General features: G+C 34.5%; 1 pseudogene; it reads right to left on the reverse strand.

The window, feature by feature from the left end:
• LOC149162839 (protein NRT1/ PTR FAMILY 5.2-like) overlaps nucleotides 1-22,722 on the reverse strand; it is a 69,445-nt pseudogene extending 46,723 nt beyond the window's left edge.
• Between the last annotated feature and the right edge of the window lie 3,491 nt (nucleotides 22,723-26,213).

Raw genomic sequence — 26,213 nt, forward strand, 5'->3', positions numbered from 1 at the left:
AATCAATGTACATTCTAAATGTGCCCTATTTTTTCTTGACAAATGTTACAACAACCCACCACCCCCCCCCCCCCCCCCAAACAAGGTGAGACATTGGGTCTAATGTAACCCTTATCTAATAGTTCATGTAACTGCATCTTTAGTTCTATTAATTCTAGTGTACTCATTTGATAAGGAGCTATAGACACTAGGGTGGCACCTGGTACTAGATTGAAGGAGAATCTGTCTTTGTGGGGAGTTAAACCTAGGATTTCCTCTGGGAAAACATCTTGGAATTCGTTGATGACAGACAGAGTCTCTAAATATTATTTTTTTGTTTATTGTTTATTGGTTTCCACTTGCACCATGTATAACTGACATACTTTCCTTACACACCTTTTCAATTGCAAGGCTGATATTTTTCTAATTGATATTTCCTTTGGTATACCTTTAATCATCTGAATTTTCCCATCTTGACTCATACAACTTACTGTTTTCTCTAAACAATTTATAATCACTCATTTCTTCTCCAACCAATCCATGCCTATTAACACATTGTAGGACCCTAAAGGAATAATTTTTAAATTTACTTCTATGGAATAGCCATTTAAGTTTATGAGGCACCCTCTTATTTAACTTGTTACCATTCTTTTGGTACTAGTTACTAACTATACCAAACATGGATTCTTGAATTTTTAAGATTTTAATTCACATTTTTCCACAATTTGAGGACTAATGTAACTTAATATAGCCCCTGGATCAATTAAAATAGAAATAGATTGGTTTAAAATGGTAACTTAAATCTCAATCATGGTAGATTTATGCTCAACCTATCTGTGTTCTAGTGCAACACTTATCTTGGGAATATTTCTAGTAACATCATTCACAGTGGCTGCTTCGTGGACCACTTGAGTATTCTGAATAGATCACGGATTATGTGGGAAATCCCTTAATAAGTGTGGTTTGCCACAACCCCAAGACTTCATCGATTTTCTCTCCTTGACCGCACTTCTCTTTTTTTTGTTCAGTTCCATGGGTTTTGACCCAGTGTAAGATTGTGCTGGCTTACTGAAATTTCCCTTGCTGAATTTCTTTCACTCATGGTCCTTTCCAAAATTCTTATGCTAATATGGTTTATTTCTTTTTGTACTCATTACAATCTTATTTCTGTCTTTACTTTGCCAGTTTTTAAAACTGTCACCTCTATTCTTGAACTTTTGGTAGCACAATTTTACTTTTCTTACTACCTCATTCATTATGTTCATATTATCGAACTCAATTCTTTCTTTGTAAGGGGCTAGTAAACATTTCAATAATCATTGTACATTAGCTTTCTCATCTTTAATATAAGGAACATATTGCAGAAAATTGGTAAATTGTTTCACAAATTCGTCCATTATTAGCTTCCCAAACCTTAACTCAAAAAATCCCTTCGCATGATCATTGTAGTGTCTTTCATTCAAATATCAAGCTCTAAATTGTTTCTGGAATTCCTTCGATGAAACCAATTTTTCCTCCACAGTATGAACACTTTTGGCCTCTTCCCAGTGGAGAGCAGCTCTACCTTGCAATGCTAAATGGACAATCTGGGATTTAGATTACTATCATACTCATAGACTTGAAAATACTTCGTCATGTTGAGAAGCCAAGTCTCTGGATCCTCCTCCTTTTCCCATCAAAAGTAGTGGGTTTTATCTTTCAAAATTCCCCTTGCAGTTCCATTCTCCTTTTTCTCTTCTACAGTTTTGAGTAAGTCTTATCAGAATCACCTCTGCTTTCAAACTTCTTTGATTCCATCTCAACATTGTTTCCTTTTGGCACGTCATGTTCAATTGTTTTGTAACTAGAATTTTCTTTCAGATTCCTAATCATTTTTTCCTTCTCTTCACTAGATTTAAGCAGGGGTTCATTACTACTCCTAAGGTGCGCCAACTCTTATTGGAGTTTTCTGATAATATCCATAAATTGAGAGGTTTGTGGGGTACTTCCATTACCTAACTCAATGTATAATTCTTCACTAACTGTAATGGCTGGTGGGTACTTCGTTGCCATTCGATTGTGGCCTGCTTCACTCACGTACCTTATAAATAACACAACCGGTTATCATTATTTCATGTTTACACTTTTACCCTTAATTAATTTTATTATGATGGTCCTCTCCAAGCCCAGTGTTCAAATTGAGGCTCTAATACCATTTGTAGTAGTCCTCTACTTAGGTATTTTTTTTTTAATAGTATTCTCATATAAACAAGATTTCCACTTCACTTATATGTTTTTCTCAAAAGCTACCATTTCTTCCCTTGTTGATTTCTATCTCCTGGCACAATAAATCACTTTCTTAGTTTACAAGAATACCTTATATCCTACTTTGATTAGTTATATATAACAATGGTGTTGATAAATTTTGCAATGATGAAAGCAGCTGCACAACCAGCAGCAACGGAGGTGTAGGCAGCTTTCACATAGCAAGCAGCAGAACAGCATCTGCTTGTCCTTCCTTTTCAGGGAGAGCTAATGCTTTTTGGGCTTCTTCGTTTGACACTGCTTCCGGAAGGACTCACATCTGAGTAAAGCTCGTAGATGGAAGTATTCTTTCGGGGAATATCACTGAATAGGGTACGACATCTATGAACCACCCTTTACCTTACCCCTTACATGTATACCACCTGCTCTATCAGACCTTTCACCTACACTCCCTTCACCCTAGTCTACAGAGAGAGTCATGCCCAACCTATTCCAGTGCGATATCCAAAGTATAGGGTTAGGACGAGGTAGGGTCTACAGGTCATGCCATTTTCTTTACTATAATTAGGGAAAGGTCCCATTTGCTAGTGTTAAGACCTATGACCTTGGCATACATAGTGATGCATGAACATTAATACAAATTATTTTATTTGGTTGGGCGCTTGATGTTTCTTTCCACCTTGGTATTCTAATTATGATTTATGAGAGAGCATGTTCTCATTTGTGCTAAGTTTTTTAAAAGAAGTTTTCACTATCATGTTATTATTGTATGACCATATTTATATGCGAACCCTCTTTTCATTTTTAGCGCTTAGAAAAATTTATTTCCTCTACGTGGTTAACTACTAGAATGTTTGTGGATTTGACCTTGGCCCTTGTGCCCAAATGGTTTTGTGCCACATATGCGAGGCCCATGTGAATTTCACATGGCGTGGTATACCCTCCACTCATCTATGGTCATATTTGATTCGTATTCAATCCGATGATAGGTATGAATCCTCCTCTTTTACTCTAGCGATAAGTTGGGTAATCTGCTACATTGGAGAAGTTTCCATCTCTACCTCTACAATGTTTAGCTCCTGTAACACCATGGTGGTAGGAAAAGGAACACTAACAACTTGTTTCCCTTCACATTGTTGTGGCATCCACCAAGTCATCTGCGATTCCACCTCTCATTGATGTAGGTAAATTGTTTCACTATATCTAGTTTCAAATTCTTTATAATTTCTGGTTTTTTCTGCATTGAGATACTCACTAGGGTTTCTTCCTTCTCCATGCCAGGTAGGGACCAATTGGATTTTTTCCTCTCGATTACCATTCCACTAATATTATCTTGACACCATTTCTCGGTTCTATCTCAATAAGTCCCTTACCTGTCATATCTCTGCTTGGAAGGATTTCTATATTGGTTTATAGAGATTTCTTTTTCTTTTCAGGGACACCAATTATAATTTGTTATCTTCTTGAGTTTTGATATTTCTAACCTTGTTTCGTTATGTAGAAAATGGGTGATCCTCCTAGAGTGTGTTTTCCTTATGTTGATTCGACATGGCACCGGTACTCTGGTTTTTTTATTATTAAGATTATTCATGTAATTTCTTGTATACATTCTTGGTATCTTCTGGCATTATAGAGAAGTTATAATTGAATATTTATATTTCCTCTCTATGATGCACTTTCCAGGGAAATGAATGTGTTATCAACAAAAAATTTCCCTTCAACAAGTAATCCATATTGATTTAGAGGTTTTTTAACAAATTTATACTCCATTATGTTAGTCTATTTGTCCAATAGGGATTGCACTAATTCTGGGTTCCACTGTTGCAGGTAACTCCAACAAGTAATCCATATTGATTTAGAGGTTTTTTAACAAATTTATACTCCATTATGTTAGTCTATTTGTCCAATAGGGATTGCACTAATTCTGGGTTCCACTGTTGCAGGTAACTCCAACACTTGTAAGTATGTTCAAGGGTTTTCCCATTTAAAGTTTAAATAGTGGATAGAAATGTTTTCTTCCATTGGCTAACCGCTCTTAATCGTGCCTTGGTCATTTTTCTCATATAATCTTTTGTTCTTGAAGGAGTGGTTCACGCATAATACATAATAGGGTTCATTTTCATATTCAGTGTAATTCTTCCTTGCTAGGGTTCGTTACTGGTTTCCCCCCTTATTTTTGTGTTCCTTTTAGGCTAACCAAAGGCTTAGGAACTAGAACCATTTGTTGATATTGAGGTTGGTTTAATTTATGAAATGTGTGCATATATTTATGAGGCATTTGCACCTCCAACTAAACTTGACTCAGGTCTTCCCACGAGAAAGACTCAGTCGACTTATTTCCTTCCATGATATGTATTCGCATATTTCCTTTCCTTACAATGGTTATATCGATATATGTATTTCGTTATTTTTAGATGTTATGAATTATTTATTCCTATGTAAATATTATTATGTGACTGCAGAGTTTTCTTCTATGTTCCCGTTTTGTTTAGATAATGGTTATAGTAGTGGCTTGTGGATGAAATTCCTGTAGATTTTGAATTCAACTTGGAAAGGGTTTTTACTACCACTATTATGAAATATACCCTTTTCTTCCTGTAGATGTACACAAGTAATGAATAGTAAATTTGATAGACTCATTTATCTATGTTGAATATTGAATGTTTATAGTCTTGTCCCCAGTCTTTTATAACTAGTTGAGGTGTTTTTATTTATATATATAGTATGGAAATTCTCCATCTAGGCAGTTTCTGTATCAATGTTTATTTTTATTTTGTTCGGCAATTTTTCTACGCAGAGTCTCTCTTTGCTTCGAATCTATGTTTCGCCCATCTATAAATTTGTTTGATACTGGTGTCAACGTTGGTAGTGAAATAATTTCTCTTCCTTGCTTAAACCATTATGTCAATCCTGGAAATTTTCTTTCCTAAAATATCTGTCAGATACTTGAGGGAAACACGTTCCTCTTTCAAGTCACTAATATCTACCTTAATGAACTTGTAACTTTGTCACCACTAATACATTTTCCTTTCCCGTCGAATTTATTAAACTATTTTCTTTTTCAAATCCCTCTTACTATATATTATTAGTTTGTTTTGGTTGAGTATACCAATACTGGTAATTGAATAACTTTAACTTTATTTTTCTCTAGTGAGCATCCAAAATGATGATTCTAGAACTAACCTTCGGAATGTACAAATTCAATAATTCCCCAAAATTGCAGAGCTTATGGTCACTCAAAAACTCGAAATTGGAAATCGAATTTTCCACAATATATTTCTCTGTGAGGTGGCTTTCTCTTGATTTGCTTTTGGCGACTTTGGACATTAATTGTATCAATCGTGCATGGGGAAATACCTCCATAAATACCCTAAGTATCAAGTGGTAATTTAACTACTTCATTTGGTGATCCTAGTTAATGAAAATGAAAGATCCCTCCCTTTTCTTATCGTATCCTACTCCATCAAAGAGAAAATTATGTATATTGAACTATACGCCATTTTGACTTATTCGCGCATAGATATTCAGTAATCGTTAGAATTAAAATTTGTTCTCCATACCAACAAACTAAGATATGAGCTTCCGATAATAGTAAAATTTACTCTCTTATGCTATTTTATCTACTCAAATTTCTTTAGATTAAAACACGCTCGACTATGCATTCATAAACAAGTAATATTTCCATAGATTTATAATGTACTAATTCATTTTCTATCCACATGAAATTCCACTTAATTACACAACCACTTCCATTTTTCCATGCACAGTCGTTCCAATAACCAATATGATATAAAAAAATATAGATCTACTAGAACATATGATGAATATTATTAATCCTACCCTTACAAATACAAAATAGGCAACACGCTCATAATTATTTTCATACAACCAACATTCAATAATTCTCTAGAATTTTCTAACTGTATTTATAAACTGGAACTGCACTTTGGAAATCCACTTTCCTCCCAACCTTGAATTGTGTCCTCTAGTTTCCCTCAAGTTGAGATATTGTTTCCAGAGAATCAACAACTTCTTGTGATTCTAGGTAATGTATTTTATAGATTACTTCCCTAGAATATTTTTCCTTAACAGAATCCTGGTTTTCATGGGTCTACCAACCCAATGTCCTATGCTTTGTTTATTTTATTTTATTTTTATTTTAATTTATTTAAAATTTCTTTTATTATTATTTTTTTTAATTTTTATTTTATTTTATTATTTATTTATTTTATTTTATTATTTATTTATTTATATTTATATTTATTTTTATTTTTATTTTTTTCTGAATAAGGTGTTTCCTCATTTTTCTTTAAATCCTGCTTTTCTCTGCGACAGTGCTTTTTCACCCTTACTTGATGTTTTTCTACAACTGAGTCATTTAATAGATTTTCTCTCCTGTTAGATTAAATCTTATTAATCAACCTGTAGGGAAATTTTAGGAGTTATTTAATGGAAGATTGTCTTGATCTTATCCACCAATAATGATTTCCAAATCTCTGCAAGAATCTCTTAACTCAAGTGTTTATTTCCCAAGAAATTTCCAGATTTCCTTTTCATTAATAAAATTCACTTATTACATCATCATACTTTATTGTTCATTTCAAATCAAAACCATCACGGTTTCCTAACCATCACATCTAAAAAGTTTCAATCTAAAACAAAATAAAATATGACATAGAAACATAGGGGTATTATAGTTCGAATAGTTCTTTTATGGTGGAAATGGATTCAACACCATAAAATCCTTCGGCTCACCCAAAATCAGCTTAACAGTTGCAATCCTCATTTCAAAACAATTATGTCGAATATTCTTAAAAACATGCTATAATTTCCATTGTTTCCCTGGGAAATTGTGGCCTCATTAGACTATGGGGATAATCCTTCCCTATGATGGCTATGGAACATATTTTACTAATATTTTATCATATCCAATTAAAAAGCATAGAGTGATTAATTTTGATCTCAAGAAATAGCGAAAATAGAATCATTGTGTACATCTCAGCTGCTCGCCCTCTCTCTTTGCTTAATCATAATTTGAAATATGTATATTATCTTCCTCCTCTTCACTCTATTTTCTCTCTGTTTGAAGTATAAATTATATTCCCCATTTCCATCCCTCTCTTCGACATCTTATCACTGTCACCCACCTCCATCCCTCTCTTGCCCCATTTGGTTTGAAATATGCATTTTTTTGGTCGTCACCTTCGCTATTATCCCGTTTATTCTCCCCATATTTACAATGAAAATAAAAGGCAATTGTGATGTATTCAACGAACGTCCCTTCCCATGGAAATTTTAGACACAAGATGAAAATATTCCTATAAGGAAAACTTATTTAATCCAAATATCATGACCAGAAGAAAGGAGAATGTGTTTAGTTAAGGAAAACTATGGAAGAAAGTAGAGAGATGAGTTGCATACCATAAAATAAACAAATATAAACATTGTAAATGTATGATAGCATCCTCACTGAGTTTCTGCAATATATGCGTCGATGAGAGTGGTGATACAAACTATACCAAACAAGTTAGAGACATTGGATGTTGAGCTCACAATATCTTCATGCAACTTAGATTTTAGGTAATTCACTAAATTGGAGGTAATATGATAGTAAGCCATCCTTTCGAAGACCTCATAGGATATCATGTTTAAACAACATCATCCATCACTCGTTACAAATTAATCCCAACAAAATTTAATCACCATTTCTAATTTCTATCAAACTAATATCACTAGTTATTACAAATTGAGATTAAGGAATCAATCACATAAGACTCAATTCTAAAAAGAATGAAAAGGAAAAAATAAAGAGAGAATGAACACAAATTGGGAATTGCGAGAATAACTCCTCTCAATATTCAAAATTAGTTAAATATAATTACATTGGAGACAACAACAATAAATGACTGGAGTGAAACTCGACTAAACTGAACGGACTATGAAACCTAGCAGACAATTATGAAACCTAGCAGATAGTGAGATTAATATCTCAACACACCCTCCTAATCTCAGCTGTTACAAGTAGTGGCAATTACAATGCTCAGTCCCTCTCTTTGAAATTATAATACATTTTTTCCCAAAGGCTTTGTGAAAATATCTACAAGTTTATCTTCTGAACCACAAAAAGTAAGTAATATGTCTCCATCGTTGACAATCTCAAAGATGAAATGAGAACATATTTTACTAATATTTTATCATAGATCTACTAGAACATATGATGAATATTATTAATCCTACCCTTACAAATACAAAATAGGCAACACGCTCATAATTATTTTCATACAACCAACATTCAATAATTCTCTAGAATTTTCTAACTGTATTTATAAACTGGAACTGCACTTTGGAAATCCACTTTCCTCCCAACCTTGAATTGTGTCCTCTAGTTTCCCCCAAGTTGAAATATTGTTTCCAGAGAATCAACAACTTCTTGTGATTCTAGGTAATGTATTTTATAGATTACTTCCCTAGAATATTTTTCCTTAAGAGAATCCTGGTTTTCATGGGTCTACCAACCCAATGTCCTATGCTTTGTTTATTTTATTTTATTTTTATTTTAATTTATTTAAAAAAAAATTTATTATTATTTTTTTATTTTATTTTATTATTTATTTATTTTTATTTATTTATTTATATTTTTATTTTTTTCTGAAAAAGGTGTTTCCTCATTTTTCTTTAAATCCTGCTTTTCTCTGCGACAGTTCTTTTTCACCCTTGATGTTTTTCTACAACTGAGTCATTTAATAGATTTTCTCTCCTGTTAGATTAAATCTTATTAATCAACCTGTAGGGAAATTTTAGGAGTTATTTAATGGAAGATTGTCTTGATCTTATCCACCAATAATGATTTCCAAATCTGTGCAAGAATCTCTTAACTCAAGTGTTTATTTCCCAAGAAATTTCCATATTTCCTTTTCATTAATAAAATTCACTTATTACATCATCATACTTTATTGTTCATTTCAAATCAAAACCATCACGATTTCCTAACCATCACATCTAAAAAATTTCAATCTAAAACAAAATAAAATATGACATAGAAACATAGGGGTATTATAGTTCAAATAGTTCTTTTATGGTGGAAATGGATTCAACACCATAAAATCCCTCGGCTCACCCAAAATCAGCTTAACAGTTGCAATCCTCATTTCAAAACAATTATGTCGAATTTTCTTAAAAACATGCTATAATTTCCATTGTTTCCCTGGGAAATTGTGGCCTCATTAGACTATGGGGATAATCCTTCCCTATGATGGCTATGGAACATATTTTACTAATATTTTATCATATCCAATTAAAAAGCATAGAGTGATTAATTTTGATCTCAAGAAATAGCGAAAATAGAATCATTGTGTACATCTCAGCTGCTCGCCCTCTCTCTTTGCTTAATCATAATTTGAAATATGTATATTATCTTCCTCCTCTTCACTCTATTTTCTCTCTGTTTGAAGTATAAATTATATTCCCCATTTCCATCCCTCTCTTCGACATCTTATTTGAAATATCCATGTTTTCCTCATCACTGTCACCCACCTCCATCCCTCTCTTGCCCCATTCGGTTTGAAATATGCATTTTTTTGGTCGTCACCTTCGCCATTATCCCGTTTATTCTCCCCATATTTACAATGAAAATAAAAGGCAATTGTGATGTATTCAACGAACGTCCCTTCCCATGGAAATTTTAGACACAAGATGAAAATATTCCTATAAGGAAAACTTATTTAATCCAAATATCATGACCAGAAGAAAGGAGAATGTGTTTAGTTAAGGAAAACTATGGAAGAAAGTAGAGAGATGAGTTGCATACCATAAAATAAACAAATATAAACATTGTAAATGTATGATAGCATCCTCACTGAGTTTCTGCAATATATGTGTCGATGAGAGTGGTGATACAAACTATACCAAACAAGTTAGAGACATTGGATGTTGAGCTCACAATATCTTCATGCAACTTAGATTTTAGGTAATTCACTAAATTGGAGGTAATATGATAGTAAGCCATCCTTTCGAAGACCTCATAGGATATCATGTTTAAACAACATCATCCATCACTCGTTACAAATTAATCCCAACAAAATTTAATCACCATTTCTAATTTCTATCAAACTAATATCACTAGTTATTACAAATTGAGATTAAGGAATCAATCACATAAGACTCAATTCTAAAAAGAATGAAAAGGAAAAAATAAAGAGAGAATGAACACAAATTGGGAATTGCGAGAATAACTCCTCTCAATATTCAAAATTAGTTAAATGTAATTACATTGGAGACAACAACAATAAATGACTGGAGTGAAACTCGACTAAACTGAACGGACTATGAAACCTAGCAGACAATTATGAAACCTAGCAGATAGTGAGATTAATATCTCAACACACCCTCCTAATCTCAGCTGTTACAAGTAGTGGCAATTACAATGCTCAGTCCCTCTCTTTGAAATTATAATACATTTTTTCCCAAAGGCTTTGTCAAAATATCTACAAGTTTATCTTCTGAACCACAAAAAGTAAGTAATATGTCTCCATCGTTGACAATCTCAAAGATGAAATGAAAACATGTGTCAATCTGATTGCTCTTTTTGTGATAGACATGATTTTTTGATAAATAAATTGCAAATTTGTTATCACAGTAAATCTTGGTTGGTTCCTTCTAAACATTTGAAATATATTCCAATAGCCTTTTGAGCCACACTACTTGACAAGTTGTTCAAGTGGCAACTACATATTCCGCTTGGTCTGAAGATATTGAAATGATTGGTTGTTTCTTGGATGCCCATGAAATAATATTGGTTACAAGATGAAAAACATACCCTGAGGTGCTTTTGTGATCATCTAAATTTCTTGCATAATTGTTGCATGTATAACCTGAAAGTGAGTTATCCGTAAAATGTGTGTAGAGAAAACCATAGTCTAGGGTCCTTGCAATATATCTTAAGATCCATTTTGCATCCTTCCAATGATAAATCTTGGCTAACTGCATAAACCTGGAGATTGAAATTGCTGCAAACATGATATCATGTCTAGCTGTAGTGAGAAATAACAGACTACCAACTAGACTTTTATACAATATGGAATCAACTAGTGGTGTTACATATTGTATGCTCATCTTAGTGCCTTGACAAATTTGTGTATTGGTGGGTTTGCAATTTCTCATTCATAACTTTTGGATGTTTTTAGTCGCATATTTTTGTTGACAAACAAATTTTTTTGATCTGAATGGAAAATGACATCCACCCATGTTATTCATCCACCCATAAAATTTACCCATGGTTTTCATCCACCCATGGAATTTACCCATGGTATTGTAAGTGGCATGCACCCATGGTATTCATTCACCCATGGTATTTATCCATGGTATTGTAAGTGTAATCTACCCATGGTATTCATCCTCCCATGGTATTTATCCATGGTATTGTAAGTGGCATCTACCCATGCTATTCATCCTCTCATGGTATTTATCCACCCATCGAATTACCCATGATATTGTAAGTTACATCCACACATGGTATTAATTCACCCATGGTATTCATTCACCCATGGTATTTAGCCTCCCATGGAATTTACCTATGATGTTGTAACAAAAAAAAGAGCCATAAATAACAAGTCAGATTTTATAAAAGGATAGATTGTCCACCACAATGTAGCTTTTATAATTATTCTCTATTTGAATAAAAAAAAATTGTGGTTTTGTTTACTGCATTTTCTCCTATTTTATTATGACATTTCAATTTTTTAGATCTTGGAGGCCTCCCCCCCAAGATCTGGATCAGTGGTATCAAATTCAGGTTACGGCTCCATGGGAATGAGGGTTTGAAGCTATTTCAGTTTCAAATTTAATAACATTTATGGAAGTACTATGACCTCCACAAAGCATTTTATAAGGTTAAAAATAACTCATTTGAAAGTATTTTATTAGCTCAAATGGGGTTTTTACGGAATTTGATTTCGTTTCCTGATTTGGGAGATATGAGCAATTGAAGTTACACATGTCTGGAAAGTTGCCCAGTCATGCATACCATGAGTTTCTGGAATCATTTTCTTAATCCATAGGTCATAAAAGTTTAAAGGTCTTATATCAATAGAAATATATCTTCAATACCTCTATTGGATCTTTTACAGAATTTGATTCCATCATCTGTAGAAGAAGTTATCAACAAAGTTTCCGCAAGAGGTCGACAATGTGAAATAAGCCTTTACAACATCTCATTGGATAGGAGACTCTACCATACAAGCCACCACACTTTTACCAAGTAGATTGACAAGAATCACGGTTATGGGTCACCTACAAAACCAAGGTTATGGGTCAACCGCACAAAAACCTTGTCATTGAAGTCCATTTTCTAGGTCACACACTCTTATTATCACGGTTGGTCACACGCATTACATGGTATCTCTGTCTTCAGATCTTTGTTTCTCACGGTTATGGGTCATCCACAAACCCACACTTCATCGAAGTCTATTTTCTAGGTCACACACTATTAGTATCACAGTTGGTCATAAGAATTATAGGGTATCTTTATCCTCAGATCTTCATTCATCATGGTTATGTGTTAACCACACAAAACCCTTCTCTTAAGTGGCTCTTCATATTCAAAAAAGGCTTCTCATGGGGGAACTTCTTGCAATGGGGGACCATTTCTTCTTAAGGAGGGAGGAATGATCTGAATGGAAAATGACATCTACCCATGGAATTCATCCACCCATAGAATTTACCCATGGTATTCATCCATCCATGGTATTTATCCACCCATGGAATTTACCCATGGTATTGTAAGTGGCATGCACCCATGATATTCATTCACCAATGGTATTTATACATGGTATTGTAAGTATCATCTACCCATGTCATTCATCCTCCCGTGGTATTTATCCATGGTATTGTAAGTGGAATCTACCCATGGTAATCATCCTCTCATGAAATTTATCCACCCATGGAATTTACCCATAGTATTGTAAGTGACATCCACCCATGGTATTCGTTCATCCATGGTATATACCTTCCCATGAAATTTACTTGTGGTATTGTAACAAAAAAAAGCTATAAGTAACAAGTCACATTTTGTAAAAGGACATGTTGTCCACCATATTGTAGCTTTTACAATTATTCTCTATTTGAATAAAAAAAGTTTCTTTGTAGTTTTTTTTACTTCGTGTTCTCCTCTTTTCTTATGACATTTAATTTTTTTAGATATTCCCCCTCTGTCGCGCACCACCCCCCCCCATTAGCATATTGGTGAATTTCAATTCCTAAGACTTAGTTCGTGACCCCTATATTAGTCATATCAAACTCTATCCGCATTGCTTCTTCAAAGTATTCTAACGTAAAGACATATAATGAGAATTTTACCTTCATGAGTTTTGGTATACAAAGTTGGATCATAGTTACTTATGCAAAAAACACTTTTAATGAGACAAATGTCCATGCGATTGTACCAAGATACTGGAGCTTGTTTCAAAGCATACAAAGCTTTCTTCAATCTGTATACCTTATGCTCCAATCCTAGAACCTAAAAACCAGGAGGCTGCTCTACATAAACTTCTTCCTGCCACATATTATTTAAGAAGGCAGATTTTACATCAAGTTGATAAACATTCCATTTGTGTTGAGTTGTCATGGATAAAATAGTTCTGACAGTGTCTAACCTTGCTACAGGAGGAAAGGTTTCACCATATTCGACACCAAACTGTTGTGAAAATCCTCTGGTAACTATCCCTGCCTTATGTTTCTCAATTTCTCCTTTTTCATTTAGCTTGTTCTTATATACCCATTTTACACCAATTTTGGTTTTGTCTCTTGGGAGATCAACTAATTCCCAAGTCTGGTTATGCTTTATGGTAGCAATTTCTTGGTTCATTGCATCTATCCATTTTTTTCTTTAAATGTTTCTTCAAAATGGGTTGGTTGAGATGAATGAAAGGCATATATATTGTGTTTATTAAAATCATGCTCCTTCTCACATATTTCTTTGATGCTTCTTGTTTTCTTATTGTATTATGATGATGTTGAATCAATAGTGGATTAATTGTTAGAAGAGGTACCATTTTCAGAGTGGTATGAATCTTCTTCAACCTACAATATTCGTAGTTGTGGTGGATAAAGAGGCTAATTTAAAGCTTCATCAATATCATCAGATCGAGATTTATTTTCAAAAAATTTAACCTCTATTTAAAAAAAAATTATTGGTAATTTGATTTTAAAGTCTATAGGCCTTTGACTGCTCACTATAGCCTACGAAAATACATCTTTCATTCCTATCATCAAGCTTATTCCTTAGCTACTCAGGAACATGTGCAAATGCTACTGATCCAAAAATTCTAAAATGAGATACATTTACCTTTTTACCATCCCATGCATCTTGAGGTATTGTATCTTGGACAATGCTTCTTGGAGATCTGTGGAGAACATAAAATGAATTTGAAATTGCTTCATCCAAATAATCATTTGATAATTTCTTCTCACGAAGCATACATCTAGCCATATTAATGATTGTCTGGTGTTTCCTTTCTGCCACTCCATAATGTTGTGGAGTATATCTTGCTGTGTTATGCATGATGATTCCTTGTTGTTGAAAAATAGATTTGAAGTCATTAGACTTGTCTTCTCCTCCTTGGTCAGATCTGATTACTTTCAAATGCTTTCCACTCTATATTTCTTCTTCTACTTTAAACTCTTTGAATTTGCCTACTATAATCATCAATGACGTCAAAAAATAAATGCTACCACCAATGGATTATTTCTACATTAGGTCAATTAAATTCGTATGGACAAGATCTAAAGGTTATTTTTCTCTAGAGGAAGATGTGGGAAATCTATCTCTTTTATGCTTGGATAGAACCCAAATTTCACAATTACAATTTTTTTCATTCTAACAGGGAGACCAATGACCATAGAATGTTTCTGAAGCAGACTTAGACTCTTTAGGGGAATATTCCCATACCTATGATATTGTAGTCGATACTCACCAATTCTTGACACATTGTGGGAAAAATAATGTGATATATTTTGACTTCTAAGAGTCGATGTAAATATCCTATTCTTCGATTTTTCAACCTTCGTTATTAACCTTCAATTGGGTGGTTTGTCATAGATCTAACATGTCTCCCTTGGAATATTACATCATAACCATGTTCCATCAATTGTCCTACACTAATGAGGTTATTCTTTAGACGTGGAACATAATAAACATCACGTATTCATTTTTGTTGATTCTATTTGGTAAGAAGGGAATGTACCTTTCCCTTCAGCTTTAATATGGTAATAGTCTCCAAGAGTAATTTCAAATGATATGAAAGAATCAATGCAAGAAAGTATATTTTTGTTACCTGTCATATGATTGTTGCAACCACTATTTAGTAATCAAAGGTCCTCGTTGTGACTATCTTGAGAAAGATGGAAAGAAAGAAACATTATTTCAGAGGATTATCCTTCATTGTTGGAGAGATGGACACTACCTCTTTGTTGATTTGACTATTTACTTTTTCACTCACATTCATAATTCCAAAATTTCTTGTAGTAATAATATTGGACATTCGATTTTATCCATGTTCTTCTTTTATGTGCTTGGTTTCATGAAATTCTCCATCGATATTTTGCATGGTGATGTTCTAATTTTCCTCTGCCTTGCTTGTTTTTGCATTTATATCCTCTACCTCTATCTCTGCCAAGAGAGGGTTGTGATTTGAAAGCTTGTTCCATGAAATATTCTTCCTCGTTAAGTCGTTTCATGTGCCCAAAGTGATCTAGTCAATTGTTCTATTGATAAAATTGTAAAATATTTAGATTCCAGAATGGTTGTTACAACCATGTCATATTTCTTGGGTAGGCTTCAAAGGAATTTTTCAACAATCTTCTGGTATGCAATGGTTTCACCCATGAGTTTGATCTTATTGACTTTTCCCATGACTCTAATCATGAACTGGTCCACATTCTTTGTGTCAGTGATCTTCAGGGTTTCAAATTCAACTCTCAATGTGTACAATTTAATAGTCTTCACTGTATCATTACCTTGATACACAACTTTCAAAATATCCCAAGCTGATTTTTATGTTTATTCATTGGTTATCTTGTCGAAGATAGAGTCAGCGAATGAGTTTTGTATCCAACATTTCGCTTTGTGCTCCTTATTTCTGAGTTCTACAATGGCATTCCTATGGTTATTATTCATAGCTACTAATTGTTCTTGGGTAGTCTCTACATAACTATTTTGCAAGGTATCCCAACAATCTTAGGCTTGCAAAAATGTTTTCATTCTTATCAGGGTTTGTGGCAAAGTGCTCGAAGAAACCATTTTTTCAAATGCTTATGTGCACCCTTTTTTTATAATATCCCTTTCAAAAATAAAAATAAAAAATATTTTTCTAAATGTATTTCCCTTTTGTTTTAATACAATATAGTAAAGTCACTTTTTTAAAAATAAAACCCTTGACTTTTTTATTTGATAAAAACATTTAAAAAAAAATTAAATGAAACCCATTTTTTTTCTTTTCAAATAAATGCCTTTTTAAAAGGAACTTTAAATTTGATTCTTTGTTTAACCTTTGTAAAATAACATGTGCTTCCAAATTATGATTGGTGGTCCCAAAAGTATAATTGGAAATTCTATTTACAAACAATTCAAATTTTTTATCCAAATTTGATGTTGACCCCATGATCCAATTTGATATTCGTGCTCCAATTTTACAGTGCACTGAAATCCAATTATGAACATTCATTCCAACCAATTTCATGGTGAAACATTCATATAATATAATTCATTTTCTTACCAGCATATAAAGTAGATACATGGGGTCGAACTAATTTCCGTGTGGGGTTGGTTGATGCAGATCTATGTGATGTAGGGATGAAATGGGTTGATTATACATGGGACACTATCCATATCTGGCATAGATGTTTTCCAGGGGTAATGGGGGGTAATGATTGGTTTATTACAGGGTGACATCTCAGGCAGGCGTGAACATGCAGGCAGCATGAACACAGGTAACATGTAGCGTGAATAGGCGGGCAAGCAGAGGATAGGGTTTTGTGAGCACAGTGGATAGGCAGCATGAACAAGAAGCTCATGAACAGGGTTTCGTGAGCACAGAAGCAGAGGTAGCTTGAGCACAGAGCAGTGAGGCAGTTAACTTCTAAATAAGTAAACATTCAGAACATGGAAAATGCTCAAAAGAGCCAAGGCATAAAGAGCAAGGAAATTTCAGATTTTGTGGAAACAAATCATTTGGGTCAAGTCAAAATTACTTCAACAGACAAAACAGGAAGGTGGATTTGCGTAAACGCAAAGAAATATGTGGGCATTTTATGATGTAGGATTGCTCACCTTAAATGGGGACAAATGAGAAGAAAACCGATCAAGATCAAGAAGAAGAGAAAGAAAATAAATAAGAGAAACAAAAATAAGGAAGAATCAATCATTTACAGTCCCACATCTACACCTCTTACTTGGTCATCAGATCTATATGTCCAAGAACTGATGAAGGTCAGAACAAGGCTGAAGAATTTGGAAGCCAAAGAACAGGAAAGAGACCACAAAATTTCAGAGATCACAGTTGCAAACCAATGTCTAATGGAAGGCAATATAATTTTAAAAGAGAAGGTAACAATGTTACAAGAGGCTCTAGAGACGGGAAAACAAGAATGGAAAAACACGAAAGAAGTAATAACAACAAACATAGATGTGATAATTTCTAAACAAACTCAGGTAGAAACATTTCCAACAAAAAAACAAACATTTCCAAAGAGAAGGAAAAAATGAACAGTGGGAAAGATAGTCCAAAAGAAATCAAAGCTAGAGTTGAAGACGCTAATGGTTACATAAGGATAGAGGAAGAAGAAGATGCAAGTGATCACAGAGCAAAAGAAATAGAACAAAAAGAAAGACAAGACATAAAAACAAACTTTATTATCAGGGGAATGAGAGATTATGGGAAGCATGAAAGTACTCTCAATTTGACAAGAGACTTTTTGAAAGAGAAACTACATTGGAAAGGGAAAATTTGCCAAGCAAGAAGGGATGGGAGGATATGTGAAGAGAGGCCTCGACCCATAAAAGTCACCATGGCAAACGTACAATAAAAACAATAGATTTTGGGCAAAAATAAACTCTTGAAAGGCTCATACTTCTTCGTCGATGAATATTTAACCAAAACACAACAAGAGGAGAGAAGGGATGAGGTGGAGAAAATTAGAACAACAAGAAATGAAGGGAAAAGGGCATGGTTGTACAATGAGAAAGCCATTATTACAGTGTTTGGGCCTCCAGGAAAATCAGGGCATCAAGCTGAAAGTAAAGAAAAAGCAGAGAATTCAATAATAGAGACGAAAACAACAAGAGTAGCATGGACAAAAAGGGGTGAAGACTCAAATTTGAGTCTTATGTGCGAAACTGCGTAGGAGTCAAATCCTACCCAGGTCTACCTAAGTTTAGTTTTTTGGAATTGTAGAGGTTACCCTTGGAGGAGGGGACTTGGGTTAGTGCCTATTGCGGAAGGTAGAGACATAATCTGTCTCATGGAAAGCCATGAGCATGATGGTTGCAAAACTCTTGTGTTTGACAGTTATTTGAAGTTGGAAGTTTGGAACAAGGTAGCAGAAAATGGTAAAGGGTATGGGGGAATACTAGTTTTAGTGAGATAAAAAGAAGACCGTCACATTCAGTTAATTGAAGAAGATGCAAATAAACAATATTTATGGTTGAAAATATCACAGAATGAGAATCACATAAGAATTGCAACATGCTATTTTGCCCCTCATGTATCAAAAACTTACAAAAATAAGGGGCTTGACAGCAAGGATCCATATGCAACTTTAAAACAAGATACTGCCATATACTCTCAGCAGGGAGAAGTTCTTTTAGTGGGAGATTTCAATGCTAGAACAACAAATAATCAAGCTAGCATCCTTTGTTGCAAAGAGGATAACAATCCTATTTGGCTCACTGAAGAGGAGAATCCCCAATGGGTGAGGTGTTTAGAAGATGACAAAGTTAGCAATCATTTTGGAGATGAGTTGCTTACACTGTGTGGGGCTTTCAACTTAATTATTTGCAATGGTCTAGATAGATGGAAAAGGTCTGGGAACTTCACTTGCAACACATACAATGGGGCAAGTGTCGTTGACTATGTGATGTGTTCACAAAGCTTAATAGAAAAGATATATGAAGTTAGTATTGGATAGCATATTTGGGACTTAAAATCAGACCATAACCCAATTTTTATAAGGTTATCATGGTTAGAAGAAAGGCAACACAGGAGGAAAACCCAATGCTCTCGACAATCACTATCAAGGGGCAAAATTATTTAACACAAGAAAATGGTACTATCTTCAAGACAACGTTAGAGAGATTAATTCAAAAGGAGAAAACTGGTTTCAAATGCTTCAACAACCATGAGATAACAAATATAATCCTAAGTGCACTTGAGAAGTTCAAAAGAGAAAAAAATAGGAAATGAGAATCAAATTGTTTTCCTGTAAATGCCTGGTTTGATGAGGTATGAAAAATGGCAAGGAGAACCTTGAAAAGGATAGGAAAAGAGAAGATGAATGTAAATTTATATAAGCAGATACTAAAAAGGAAAAAAGATGAGGTCATGCAAACAAGGAGATAAGAGTTAATATATTTAAGCAAGAATAATCCAAGCTTTTCTGGTAGGAACTGCAACCAAGGAAGAAGCAAATTGAAAATAATATTACAGTCAATCAGTGGTTGGAATATGCAAGGCAACTCTATGAGAAAGAATATGAGGTGGAGTCCCCCCTAAGATCAACACAAATTCAAAGCTCTTCACATTACAAGAGGTGGAGAATGGAATTAAGAAGCTGTAAATAGGAAAGGCAAAGGACTTGGTTGAACTTCAAGCAGAGTATCTAAAATGGGGAAAGAACGTTCTTGGACCACACATCATGAAAATATTCAACAACATCATTCAGCAAGAATTCCCAAGAGACTGGACAACTAGCCTAGCAATACTCCTTTTTAAAAGTGGAGACATTAATAATCCATTCAAATATAGAACAATTATGATCAATCCTTTGTTTGCAAAGCTTTTCAACAACATGGTAGAAGACAGAATTAGCAAGTGGGTAGAAGTAAAAGAAAAGAGGGCAAGAGGACAAGCGGGTTTTAGGCCGAAAAATTCTATAGTGGATCATGGCATCATGTTGAGACAAATTGTTGAAAAGGTTTGGGAGGACAAAGGAGAAGTATTTTGCTGCTTTGTTGACTTCAAAAAAGCATTTGACACAGTCCCTAGGTATAAGTTGTGGCGTAGAATGGAAGAACTTGAAATTCATGTGCATTATAGAGTCATTATCCATAGACTTTATGAAGAAGTAAAAGTCAAAATTAGAACCTCAGTAGGTATTTGAGAAAGCTTTAGAAGCGACATTGGAGTCAAGCAAGGTTGCCCTCTATCCCCCACTCTTTTTGGTCTATATATTGATAAATTGGAAGAGTGGCTAAATCTGGAAGGTGGAGATGGTGTTTGGTTGTGGGAGTTTGTGATAAAGCTTCTTTTATATGTTGATGATATTGTATTGATTTCTAAATCGGCCCATGGATTGCAAATGTACTTATATGCCCTTAAGCATTTTTGTAGAGAAGTGGGGATGCAAGTCAATACTAGCAAAACCAAAATAATGATTTTTTCTAATAAAAGGAAGTAGATCCAACATACTTTCTACTTTGAAGACAACATTCTTGAAGAAGTAAATGAGTACAAGTACCTTGGGATTGAATTAAACAACAAACTCAATTGGGGGGACTGCAGAAAGAAGAGAATTTTAGGAGGGTGGAAAGCATTATATGCTCTTCAAAACAAATGTGGAGAGGTAGAGTTATGGGATTGGAAAACGATTAAAGTGCTTTTTGGACTCCTAGTTTGTCCAGTGATGCTATATGGGTGTGAATTGTGGGTTAGCGGCAATCTCGTCTCAAAATGGAAACAAATTGAGAAAATCCAAAAATGCTTGATCATGAGCAAGTTCAAAATAAAAAGTTCGGTACCTTATGAGATAATGTTGAGTGAAACAAGATCAAATTCCATTGAAGAAATTTCTATGGTGCGGCTCATAAGATACCTAAAAATAATTGAACAAATAAGAGTAGGTAGATGGCCTAATGTTATCTTCAATGAAGGCATCAATGAAAGAAAGAAAACATGGATGAAACAAAACTACACATGGATGCAAAAATGGAATATCTACCTCAATGCCTGTCCCACAAATAACAAGGAGCTAAAGGATTTTGTTATGGACAAATTTCGTAAAAAGGTGTGGGGAAAAGAGTTGGGTAGAAAGAAGAAATATTACATTGAGGAATTCAACCCTACGTGTGATTTACAACAAAAAGAGTTCATTGGAGCTAACATTTCGTGGAGGGCAAAGGTTCTTATTACTCAATTAAGGACGAACTCACATCAACTTCGGTGTGAAACAAGACGGTGGAAAAGGCCTAAAGAAGTTTGGGAAGAATGGGTGTGTACATTTTTCACGTCTGGGGCTGTGGAATCGGAAAAGCATTTCATTTTGGAATGTGATGCATTTAAACACATCAGAGAAAGTTATGAGAACATGTTAGCATCAATTTCTTGGCATTGTCTTTTTAGCGAGGGGATTGTTGGAAGGTTGGGTCAGCTCATCATCAATTTGAATTGGAAAAGGAATGAATTCCAAAAAGAAAAAAACAGGGAACTAACGGTCTCATAAACTATTTTTAGTCTCATGGACCTTCAAATATCATATAATTTCATTTCATTTCTTTTTCCAAGTACGTAGAAAACAACAACTTCCCATGTTAACTGTTCAACACAATTTTCAATGTGGATTAGTTGTGTTGTAATGCAATTTTGTTTAGTTTTGTAATTTTGCAACTATCATCAAAGTTAAGCAAAGATTTCAATCACTTTCGTCACTTAAATTATTATTATTATTATTATTTTTAATTCACTTGCTTCTCCAGCTTCTCCATAACATTTGCGTCATCAGTTCTAATGACATACTGCTCCCTCTCGAGTCTTATGCAATTTTGGGCTCTGATACCATGACAAAGAATACAAAGGAAAAAATAAACAGAGAATGAACAAAAATATAGAATGCAACGAACAACTCTTCTCAATATTCAAAATCAGTTGAATAGAATTACATTGGAGACATCAACAATAAATGACCGGAGTGAAGCTCGAATAAAATGAACTAAAAATTGAACTGACTATGACATCTTGCAGACAATGAGATTAATATCTCAACAATTTCATATGAAATTTGTATTGAATGAAAATAAAAACATACTGGTATTTATTTAATTATTGATGAGAATAAACCATGTAAGTGAAACAAACCATTGCATTGCATAAGCTTACCAACGATGAAGGAACAAGCCTTCCCTCTTCCAGTTTTGGATCTGAGAATGGGCATACCTTTGAGATCAATAAAGCCATCCATGGCAATTAATCCCTAAGATTCCATGTTAAAACTTTGTTTGTGTTCATTTCTAGCCATTGTTGAATTCTTGCACTAATTAGCCTATAAGATTTGATGAGTGATGCTCGCCAGAAGCTTTGGAGAGTTCACTCCTACTAATACTTTATTTTATTGATGTGGACCATGTTCCATTCTCTATGTTCATCTCCACTCCAGGTTCACCCTGAGATTCCCATTTCCACATTTTCCCTAGTGTTTGGAATATTAATAATTAAATATAGATGGAAATGATTGTTTTTTGTGAGACCAAATAAATAAATAAAATAAAAGCATAAGGTAAAATTATGTCTTCTTGAAGATTCTAGAAAATGTTTAGATCTGTGGTTTTGGGTTCGTGGTTTTGGACCCATGGTTTTCATAACACATGGTATTGTGCCAATAATATTTCTCTAGATTATTCGAAGGGAGATTATATATTTGTAACACTGGTTAGACATTGTGTGTGGGGTGAGAAGGCAAAAAGGTTGCAGTTGAGCTTATGATTATAAGTTTTATTTAATGGAAAAGCTACAGATCATTCCTTGTCGTTTTTCCTGTAGGTTTTTCCATGTAAATCTATTGTTCATTTTGGTTGTGTGAATTTATTTTAGATTATTTTTCAGATCTCGGTTTTGAATTAATATTATTTTAGAGATCTGTTTCATTATTTACAAATCAGAAATTTATTTTATAAATTTGCCACATTAATCATAGATCTCATATTTATCTTACATATCTACCACATTTTATAAAAATCGGATATTTATGTTGCTAAATAATTTGTTGGTTATTTTAACAAGTGGTATCAGAGCAAGGTTCTTGTTGGAGATTTGGTTTGTGTAGGATTTATTTACAGGTGGCTAGAATGGAATCACTCATAAGTATTGAGAAACTTAGAGGGGTGAATTTCACTATATGGAGGTAAAAAATGGAAGATATTTTGACATTGAAATATCTTCACCTCGTGATTGAGGGTAAATCAAAGAAACCCTCATCCATGACCAATGAAGATTGGGAGAAGCTAGATCGAAAAGCAATTGCCACTATTAGGCAATATTTGGTAGATGTAGTATATTTCCATGTTTCTCAAGAAAAAACAACTAAATATTTATGGAAAAAAATTCATGACTTATATGAAGGAGATACAACAGTCAACAAATTATTTTTAATGAAAAGATTGTTTAATCTCAAAATGAAGGAAGGGAGTCTAGTAGTTGAACATTTAAATGAGTTGCATATAATATTAAATCAGCCCACTATTGAGATTAATGATGAAATGTATTAATGGAGTGACGATTCAACTGAACCTTAGATTAGGAGTTTGTTCCTGATTTCTAGGGTGTTGTTTCAACTTCCCTAATTGTGTGTAAATTATATATTTCTCATGTAATGATTGTAATGACAGAGCATTTTCTGCAGAGGCAATCTCCAGGTGGTGTTCCACACATGTGAGCTGCCCAGATTTAATTCAATAAATTTGATTCTACTAATTTTGACATGGTATCGGAGCTACATGGTTGAGGAATGATTGTAACCCTACATGGAGGAGTTATAGTGAAGGCCGAGAGGAATATCTATGTGCCTGGGTGGCAGATCTAGGAGGCGTGATTTTTAAAGGAAATTTGGCATCGATCAGTGTGGGATCCAGTGCCATAGTCGCGCTGATACATTCTTGCCTTACGGGTTTTCATATTTCTCGTTGGCGCGGCTATACTACAGTCAACACACGCCGTAGACACTGCTGAAGAGGAGGTTTTTTGCTACATGTGAAGAGGGCGCAGGGCGGTGCTCCGAGTTCAGTCAAATGATGCTATTTTCACTAGAAACCTCTGCGATTTAAGGTTTTAGGAGGTTTTTGTGCTTTGTGGAGAAGGACACACAGTGGATGTGGATGTGTTGGCCGTGATTGTGGATGCACCTTGGCAGCTGGATCTGAACATGTGGAAGTACTCCATGCCTCGGAACTGGATCTGAACATGCGGAAGACATGGGGGCGCCTGGGAAGAGGAGTGTCAGTCTGTTTGTTGTGAGGAGGTGCTTTCATAGCTTGCATATGTGATATTTGCAACGGAAGTGGTGGAGTGGCCTAAGTGCTTGAGTGGAGCAGCCTGCGAGGACACAGAGATCCTTTGCTGTTTTTGTATGTGTTCTGTGGTGCCTCCACACAGAACAAATATTGTGTAGAAGATCTCGATTGATCCTTCACGCAGGAAGCCTCTACGCTTATTGACTAAGCTCATCACTGTAGTGGCTTAAGGCTGGAAACCCTCTTTTACCAACGATTATGGCGGCTATAGTTTGGAGATTATGGCGGGTTCGATCTGTTTTAGCTGTGGTTTCACCTTGAAACATCTATCTGCTGCTTTGTTCTTCATACAACATCGATTTCTCTCTTTCCAACAATTGATAGCTTATTCTTGACCAGCGTCTAACAGTTCACTGCTTGGTTGTCACTCCAAACATTTGTGCTCTTTTATGTGGAGGAGTGTTCACTGCATGCACTTAAGGAGGTTGAGCCACATGAGGAGGATAGCATCGTTCTAAGGCCGTCAAGTGATTGATGACCTGATCTGGTAAGTTTTGCTGGTGGATGAGGCCAGAAAGATTGTTGGAGTCTGGTGTCCTGTGTATGCTTAGAGTGTTGGACCACTCACAGTCAAAGTTGATGAGCGTTAATCGACTACCCTGCGGATCTACGTTTAGAGTATTTTCTCTCGAATCTGCTAATTCTATACGAGAGTTGTGTATGAGGTTTTTTTAATTTAATTCTTTAATTAAAAAAAGGGGGCTTATTTGATAAAGGGGAAAAAAATATGTGAATATTCCTAAAGAACACAGATCCAAGTTGGATGAAAAGTCCTTAAAATGAATTTTCTTAGGATATGATGTTAATGAATTAGGTTACTGGTTATGGGATCCTTTGAAAAAGAGAGTTATTAGAATCAAAGACGTTATTTTTAATGAATAATTTGTTTTTTAAAACTAATGACAAGGATGTGGAGGAGAGAAGAATTGTTGAAATTCCAGAATAATAAGAAAATAAACCACCATTACGAGAAGACACATCAAAATATAATGAGCAACCATCGTATCAAAATGAAAGTGAGGAACAACAAGGAGAAGTACACAAAGACAAAAAAATTAATCAAAAACCATTGGAAGAAATTCCACCACAAAAATCATGAATTCACAAGTGTACCAGGCCTCATAAGCCTTCACAAAGGTATTCTCCCTCAGAATATATTTTATCGACTGATGAAAGTGAACCTACTTATTTTCAGGAAGCATGTGAAGAACAAGACAACATCAAATGGAAAAAAGCTATGTAGGAAGAGCTAAAATCCCTACATGTTAATAAGCCATGAGATTTAGTTGAAGGGCCAAAAGTGTCAGTCCAGGAGGTAACTCCACAATGAAAATTAAGATTTTGCATTAATATTTCTCATGAATATACACATGGAGGGAGACACTCTTGGGCTTCACCTCCCATTGTCTCTTCATATTCCTAACCTCCTTATTTTATGTTTACA

The sequence above is a fragment of the Pinus tabuliformis genome, chromosome 5_2 (genome assembly GCF_031772625.1).
Source record: "Pinus tabuliformis cultivar Carrire ecotype Pingquan chromosome 5_2, CPIR1, whole genome shotgun sequence".
Lineage (NCBI taxonomy): Eukaryota > Viridiplantae > Streptophyta > Pinopsida > Pinales > Pinaceae > Pinus > Pinus tabuliformis.